This window comes from Saimiri boliviensis, chromosome X (assembly GCF_048565385.1).
Source record: "Saimiri boliviensis isolate mSaiBol1 chromosome X, mSaiBol1.pri, whole genome shotgun sequence".
NCBI classification, from domain to species: domain Eukaryota; kingdom Metazoa; phylum Chordata; class Mammalia; order Primates; family Cebidae; genus Saimiri; species Saimiri boliviensis.
The window spans coordinates 114,719,673-114,727,570 of NC_133470.1; the positions used below are offsets into that span (position 1 = coordinate 114,719,673).

A 7,898-nucleotide genomic window follows, 5' to 3' on the forward strand; every position below is an offset into this window, starting at 1 on the left:
GATTGAGTTTCTTTTATTTAAATGGGAACAAAAACCTTCAAAGACCATGTGAAATACTGAGTAAAACCTGCATCTTCTTAAAACAGAATGTATTTCCTGGTCTAACACCTATTAATGTATCATAAAATAACACTGGAAACATTCCTTCAGGTCCCCCTTACCCCCAAACACACATATATTCACACACGTAACTTTCATTATTTGTTTTTCAAAATACAAATAAGTCATTATTTAGAAAATAGGACACCACCACTGAAACATATGTAATACTTCAAAACCATACCCTATCAGGCCTAGCTTGAAGAGGTTGCAATCGCTTAACAGTTAAAGTTAGAGATATACCTCTATTTGCAGCTCTAAATACTCCATTAGATGCTAGATCCTGTCAGCACTTCAGTACCAAATGATGGTCTGCCAAGAAAAGTTATTTCTAGTTCAGGTGGCACTCAAAGGTTCACCACAGACATTTTTTTTTTCTAGTGGTCAAGTAGAAATCACCAAACTAAGCCAAACTGTACCTCACTGACAACAGTTGCTGAGTGGTCAGGTCCAGTAAGCATTTTCAGAGGCAATATCTGATCTGCAATCTGTTGTAGAGGGAGATAAGGGAAGACATTTCAAATACATTGCCTTCTTTTTACTTTTTTCTTTTTTTTTTTTTTTTTTTTTTGCGACAGAGTCTCACTCCGTTGCCAGGCGCCAGACTGGAGTGGAATGGCGCGATCTCGGCTCACTGCAACCTCTGCCTCCTGGGTTCAAGTGATTCTTCTGCCTCAGCCTCCTGAGTAGCCGGGATTACAGGCGCGCACCACCATACCCAGCTAATTTTTGTATTTTTAGTAGAGACAGGGTTTCACCATGTTGGCCAGGATGGTCTCGATCTCCTGACCTTGTGATCCGCCCTCCTCGGCCACCCAAAGTGCTGGGAATAAGCCACTGCACCTGGCCTCTTTTTACTTTTTTTAAAATTTTAAATTTTATTTCAATAGCTTTTGTATTACAAGTTGTTTTTGGTTACATGGATGAATTATATAGTGGTTAAGTCTGAGATTTTAGTGAACCCATTACCTTGGTAGTATAAATTGTACCTAATATGCGGTTTTTAATCCCTCACCCTCCTCCCACTCTTCCCCCTTCTGAGTCTCCAGTGTCTATTATACCACTCTGTATGCTTTTGCATACCCATAGCTTAGCTCTCACTTGTAAGTGAGAACATGCAGTATTTGGTTTTCCATTTCTGAGTTACTTTACTTAGAATAATAGCCTCCAGTTCCATCCAAGCTGCAGAAAAAGACATTATTTCATTCTTTTTTATGGTGGAGCAATATTCCATTGTGTATGTATACTACATTTTGTTTACCCACTCATTGGTTGATGGCCATTTATGTTGGTTCCATATTTTTGCAATTGTAAATTCTGCTGTCATAAACGTGTGTGCAAGTGTCTTTTTCGTATAATGACTTCTCTCTCTTTGAGTAGATACCCAGTCTTGGGATTGCTGGATCAAATGGTAGTTCTACTTTTAGTTCTTTAAGTAATCTCCATACTGTCTTGCATAGTAGTTGTACTAATTTACATTCTTACCAGCAGTATAATAGTGTTCCATTTTCATCAAATCCATGCCAACATTCATTATTTTTTATTTTTTAATTACAGCTATCCTTGTAGGAAAGGGTGGCATCTCATTGGGGTTTGCATTTCCCTGATAGTGATGTTAAGCATTTTTTCATATGTTTGTTGTACAGTCGTATATATTTTTATATAAACACATCCTTAACCCACTTTTTGATGGGATTATATGTTTTTTTCTTGCTGATTTGATTTCCTTGTAGATTCCAGATATTAGTCCTTTGTCAGATGCATAGTTTGCAAATATTTTCTCCCACTCTGTGGGTTGTCAGTTTACTCTGCTGATTATTTTGCTGTGCAGAAGCGTTTTAGTTAACTTAGGTCCCATTTATTTATTTTTGTTTTTGTTGCATTTGTTTTTGGGGTCTTAGTCATAAATTCTTTGCCAAGGACAATGTCCAGAAGAGTTGATCATAGGTTTTCTTCTAGAATTGTTGTGGTTTCATGTCTTAGATTTAAGTCTTTCATCCATCTTGAGTTGATTTTTGTATAAAGTGCAAGATGGGGATCCAGTTTTATTCTCCTACCTGTGGCTATCCAGTTTTCCCAGCACCATTTATTGAATAGGGTGTTGTTTCCCAAATTTGCATTTTTGTATGCTTTGTCGAAGATGAAGATCAGTTAGTTGTAAGTATTTGACTTTATTTCTTTATTTCTGGGTTCTCTCTTTTGTTCCATTGGTCTATGTATCTATTTTTATGTCAGTACCATGCCGTTGTGATTACTACAGCCTTGTAGTATAATTTGAAGTAAGGTAAAAAGATGCATCCAGATTTGTTCTTTTTGTGTAAGATTTGTTTTGCTATTTGGGCTCTTTTTTGGGCCCATATGAATTTTAGAATTTTTTTTCCTAATCCTGTAAAAAATGATGTTGGTATTTTGATAGAAATTGCATTAAATCTGTAGACTGCTTTGGACAGTATGGTCATTTTCATGATATTGAGTTTTCCAATCCATGAACACAGGTTGTATTTCCATTTGTTTATGTCATCTATGATTTCTTTCAGCAGTGTTTTATAGCTCTCCTTGTAGAGGTCTTTCACCTCATTGGTTATGTATATTCGAAGGTATGTTATTTATTTATTTATTTATTTGCACTTATTGTAAAAGGAATTGAATTCTTGATTTGAGTCTCAGCTTGGCCATTGTTGTTTTATGGCAGTGCTACTGATTTGTATACATTGATTTTGTACTTTAGTGAATTGAGAATTTACTAAATTCATTTATCAAATCTAGGAGTCTTTTGAAGGAACCTTTAGGGTTTTGTAGGTATAGAATTACATAATGGGCAAACAGCAATAGTTTGACTTTCTCTTTTCCAATTTGGATGTTCTTTCTTTCTCTTACCTGATTGTTTTGGCTATGACTTCCAGTGCTATGTTGAATAGAAGTGGTGAAAGTGGGTGCCCCTGTCTTGTTCCAGTTCTTTGTGGGAATGACTTCAACTTCTGCCTATTCATTATGATGTTGGCTATGGGTTTGTTATATATAGCTGTTATTATTTTGAGGTAGATTCCATGACTGCTTGTTGAGGATTTTTATCATAAAGCATTGCTGGATCTTATTGAATGCTTTTTCTGTGCCTAATGAGATAATCATATCATTTTGGTTTTTAATTCCATTCACGTGGTGAATCAAATTTATTGACTTGCGTATTTTGAACCATCCCAGCATCCCTGGTTTCAATCCCACTTAATCATGAATTATCTATTGGATGTGCTGTTGGATTTGGGTTGCTAGTATTTTGCTGAGGATTTTTGCATCTAAGCATTAAGGATATTGGTCTTTAGTTTTCTTCTTCTGTTATGTTCTTTCCTGGCTGTGGTATCAGGGTGATACTGGCTTCATAGAATGTGTTAGGGAGGATTCCTTCCTTCTAAATCTTTTGCAATAGTTTTGGTAGGATGGGTACCAATTCTTTTTTGAATGTCTGGTATAACTTAGCTGTGAATCTATACACTGCCTTTTCTTAAATTAAGAAGTTAAAATGGGAAGAGTTGCTAGTATCTCCTATGGCTTTCTTTTGTTGGGTTCCTTCAGAATATTAATGTCTATTAAGACCAGCCACTTTTCATTGTTTCTGAATGAAATCACCCATCCCTATTTAGATTTCCCATCCCTCAAACAATTGTTGTATGCCTAGTAAATGCCAAGCTCTAAGCATGGGAGCCAGAAGCCCTGTATTTCAGGCCTGGCTCTGCCCTCTACCTCACTGTTTGACTTAAAGCAAGTACATTTTATACTTGAGGCCTCAGTTTCTTTGGCTTTCAAGGCAATTATCATTCCTGTCCTATTTCTGATATGAGATTGGAAGACAGAACAAGGGAGATAATAGATATGAAAGACTTTGAAAAAATACTATAAAAGTTTGTGTACCAAGTTCAAATAATTCCTACTTGAGATTATAGGTTACAATGACCAAAAACCCACTGAAAGTAAATTTATCTTAAGTAAAGAGACTTATTTTACAAATGGAGGACGTTCTCAGAATCCCATTGCCAAAAGTATAGATGGACCTTACAGCAACTATGAAGTCAAAAGATAGCTACTCTGCTTCCCACTCTCTTTCTATGGATCATGTGGCCTCTCATCTTCATTCCTCTCTATATCTGCATTATTCATTTCTTGCTAACCAACTTCATGTTCATGACTCAGCAGTCTAATTGACTCAGTCTTTGTAACCCCAACTGAACTATATCTGGAGAATCTGGGGTCCATCTAAATATCATCAGCCACAGCAAGGAAGGCAGGATCACAGGAGATTAGGATGGGCTGCTCCTCAAATATGAACAAATTAATTACTCTAAGAAGACGATGGTAAAGAAAGTTGGTAGCACTTTAGCACAGAAATGTGATGAGTATAAAATTACATAAATAAGTTATTACCTCATTAGTCTTATGGAAAACAGAATTACTCTTCCTAAAATCTCAAATGAGATTGTCTACTTATAACAGGCATAGGAATGCTTTTGCATTATAGCGAGAGCATAGGCATGGTTCCTTACCTATACCTAGTGGTAAAGGGAAAATCTTGCCTTTTCATCAATTATCTTTCTATTTCTCTCGCTTGCAAGATTATCAATGCCTTTCTATTTCTCTGGCTTGCAAGACTCATAGAAAAAAAAAATCCAGTCATTGTTTACTTTATCTGCCCTCATTTGCCTCGGAAAAACCAATAAAGATGATGCCTGTCAGGTGTTTATAGAAATTAACTTTATTGCTTGAGAATTTATGCTTTTTAAACTCAATAAGTTAAATAAATAAAACATTTTAACTTAATTTTTAATGCTAAATTTTAAAGCTTTGAATGAAGATTTTCTGTGTATACGTAGGTGAGTAAATTTGTCAAAGGGCAAATCTGGTTAAAAATGGGTCAGAGTCTCCACTTGAGGTTTGACAAGTAGTATAACTGCCTAATTTCCTGTTCAACCAGGGTGACTATTAGTGTTACCCCCTTAGTAAAAAAAAAAAAAAAAAAAAAAAAAAAAAAAAAAAAAAAAGTATTATGGTGTGAGTACATCTGGCATCCCAGTAAAGCTTCCCAGTAGAGAGTTGTGAGGGCCCTACTAAAAACAAGGAACTTAGAGAGATATGCTTCACAAATTCAAATCCAATCATCTTATTTGATGGGAAATGGTTGGAAGGGTAAAAAGCATTACCCTAGCTTGAAAACAATGTGAAATAACAGAAAAAAATGGGACTTGAATGTTACTGATCACCATTGGCAGCATGGCTATCAAACAGCTCTGCAGTTTATATTAAGAGTGGAGATTCCTTGCATTGCTGAGCCTGTCTTCTCTGTAGTCAGAGATGATCTATACACTGCATAAACATGAAATTCAAAAGATAGGTTATTGCACCAATTCTGAGAGCAGTCAGAAATAGCTCCCTCTGGCTGCAAGGTGGCATTTGAGTCATATTTTCATTTAACATATATCTCTTCAGTGAATCCAGATATCTGAGTTTTAAAACATCTGCCCATGTGAAAAGATTACATGGAGCCCAAGGGCAAACATCTTTATAATATATTCTTACTTTCTTCTTCCTATCTCACTTTCCAGGACACCAATGAAACACGAATCTTTCCAGAGAGGAGAACAAGACTGTAAGATAAGAAATAGAATACAGTCATCTTTTGAGGACTTCCACATTTACCTACCAATCTTCCTCTCTTCTTTCAAGTCATAGCTGCTTTGAAATCATAGAGGAAAGTGTTGGGTTCCCTTGTTATAGAGAAATCGAGTGCTTTCTCCCATGTGGAACACACAATATTTATTGAACATAGCATAAGTCATACAGTGTAGCTACACATGGAGATTAGAAGTTTTTCCAGAAAAAAATTTATTCCAGAGGTCACAGGTTATACATGAACCTCCAGTATAAAATAACAGATTCACAGATAGATTCTGGGTCCACTGTATGTATTTGGTGGGTGGTGGAAGTTGTGGGGGGGGGGGTTAATAATTACACATAAAATGTAATTTAAAATTTTAAAAAGCAAGATTTCAGCAGTCCGCTTAACAATGAGCATTGATACCTGATACACTTGCAACGAACACTTTAATTCTAAACACAATATAAGGTAGTAATTTTCAACTGTTAGTATATTTCAGAATCACTTAAAATTTTTATTAAAATTGAGATTGCCAGGTCCCATCTCTTGAATTTGTAGTTATATAATCGGTGGTCAGCCCTAGCAACACACACTTTTACCAAGAACTCTGAATAGTTCAGATGCCTTCAGTTAAGCTATTGCCTCCAGTAGACCATTGTTAAAATCACATAATATGAACATATTGACCCATAACTCCTAGTGGTTCTTTAACAAATATGGGCTGCTAGATAAGTTGACTTGTGTAGGATTCTCTTTGGGATGCAGGGAAGACAAAGACTGAAACTTGAGGTACTGCTGTGGTAGGAGAACAACAATATAGGGACATTAGTCAGCCCACGGGTAGTGGAAGATAACTGTGTATAGGCATAGGATGAGGCAGTTATGACAAATCCAGATGAAAAGAAAAAAATATGCAAGAAAGTGGCAGAGAATAAAATTCAACTTGATTTCCTTTGCATCAAAGATGCCCACAAGAGAAAAATATCTAAGTGTTGGGGGAGTATGGTCATCCAGTAAATAACTTACCCTTGCCATCATTTTTGCTGCCATCTCTGTGCATGCCTCTTCATACTGGGGATATCAGCTCCACTAGGAAAAACAGAAGCACAATCCCGGCATCATCAGAAACATTCTCAGCAGAATGATGCCACAGAAAGAACCATAGATTGGGGTCAGGAGACAAGTTTCAGACCAGGCTCAAAACTAACTTTACCTCTTTGAGGCTAGTTTGTAGCTCCTTTAATCATAGTCCAGAATTCAGTCCCCACAGGCAAGGCAGCTGAGACAGCTAAAGGCTGAGGCAAGGAAGAGATAGGCTGAGGAGACAGGGGCCAAATCATACTCCCAGCAAGCACTGGTCAAGAACAGAAGAGCTCTCTTTGCTACTCAATCAGCTGACCAACTTTGTTTCAAACTGCAAGACATAAAAAAAATAAAAAATAAAAAAAATTTAAAAAAATTTAAAAAAAAACAAGAAGAAGAAGAAAGATATACAAGCAGATTCTTTAATGCTGCATGTGCCACAAGAAGTGCAGCCAAATTCATCAATGTTCAAACTTTAGAGAGAAGTATGCAAAAAACACACTGCCAAGAAAGTATTTGTGCAAGAGCCTGCAAAAGCAGAAATGCAAACTAGAGGAAAACTTGAGAAGCACAGCTACCCCTGAGGGGGATCTTCTAAGGTTAGATCTGCGTTCAAATGAGAGGAGGGGTGCAGGTTCTGATCATATGAACAGTCATGCCCTGGGCAATACCCTAAAATTGCTAATTAGATAATCCGGGTCTTCTGCAACCCAATTACCCCTATTACTATATTCCTTTAGTCCCCTTGTGCTCTCGCCTCCCCCAGGTATTCACTGTCCTCCTGCTGTCCACCCCTACCTTCGCAGGAAGGCCTCTGGCTTCAACACCTGCTCTCTGCTAGATGATTGCCAGCCTGAATCAGAAAAATTGTATGTTAACTCTCCCAGAAACAGACATCTCTAGCACAATAAAAATGCATGGAAAAAAAATGACCTCTTTGCTTTGTGCTGTGTACACAAGATTTCTGGAAAAGGAAAGAAAAACCCTTTTTATGGCTCACACAGCTTAAGAGTAGCTGTCTCTCAAACGTGCACTCACAGTTGAGCTGCTTTTGTTTTATTCTAAATAAACT

The 7,898-nt window shown here is 36.9% G+C and overlaps 1 long non-coding RNA gene across 1 annotated transcript; it reads right to left on the reverse strand.

Annotated features, from left to right (window-relative positions):
* Positions 1–5,661: 5,661 nt before the first annotated feature.
* LOC141582876 (uncharacterized) lies at positions 5,662–7,151 on the reverse strand. The gene is made up of 3 exons (XR_012515783.1): positions 6,957–7,151; positions 6,770–6,832; positions 5,662–5,732 (listed from the first exon to the last, which is right to left on the reverse strand). It is a non-coding gene; the product is annotated as an uncharacterized LOC141582876 (long non-coding RNA).
* Positions 7,152–7,898: the final 747 nt, after the last annotated feature.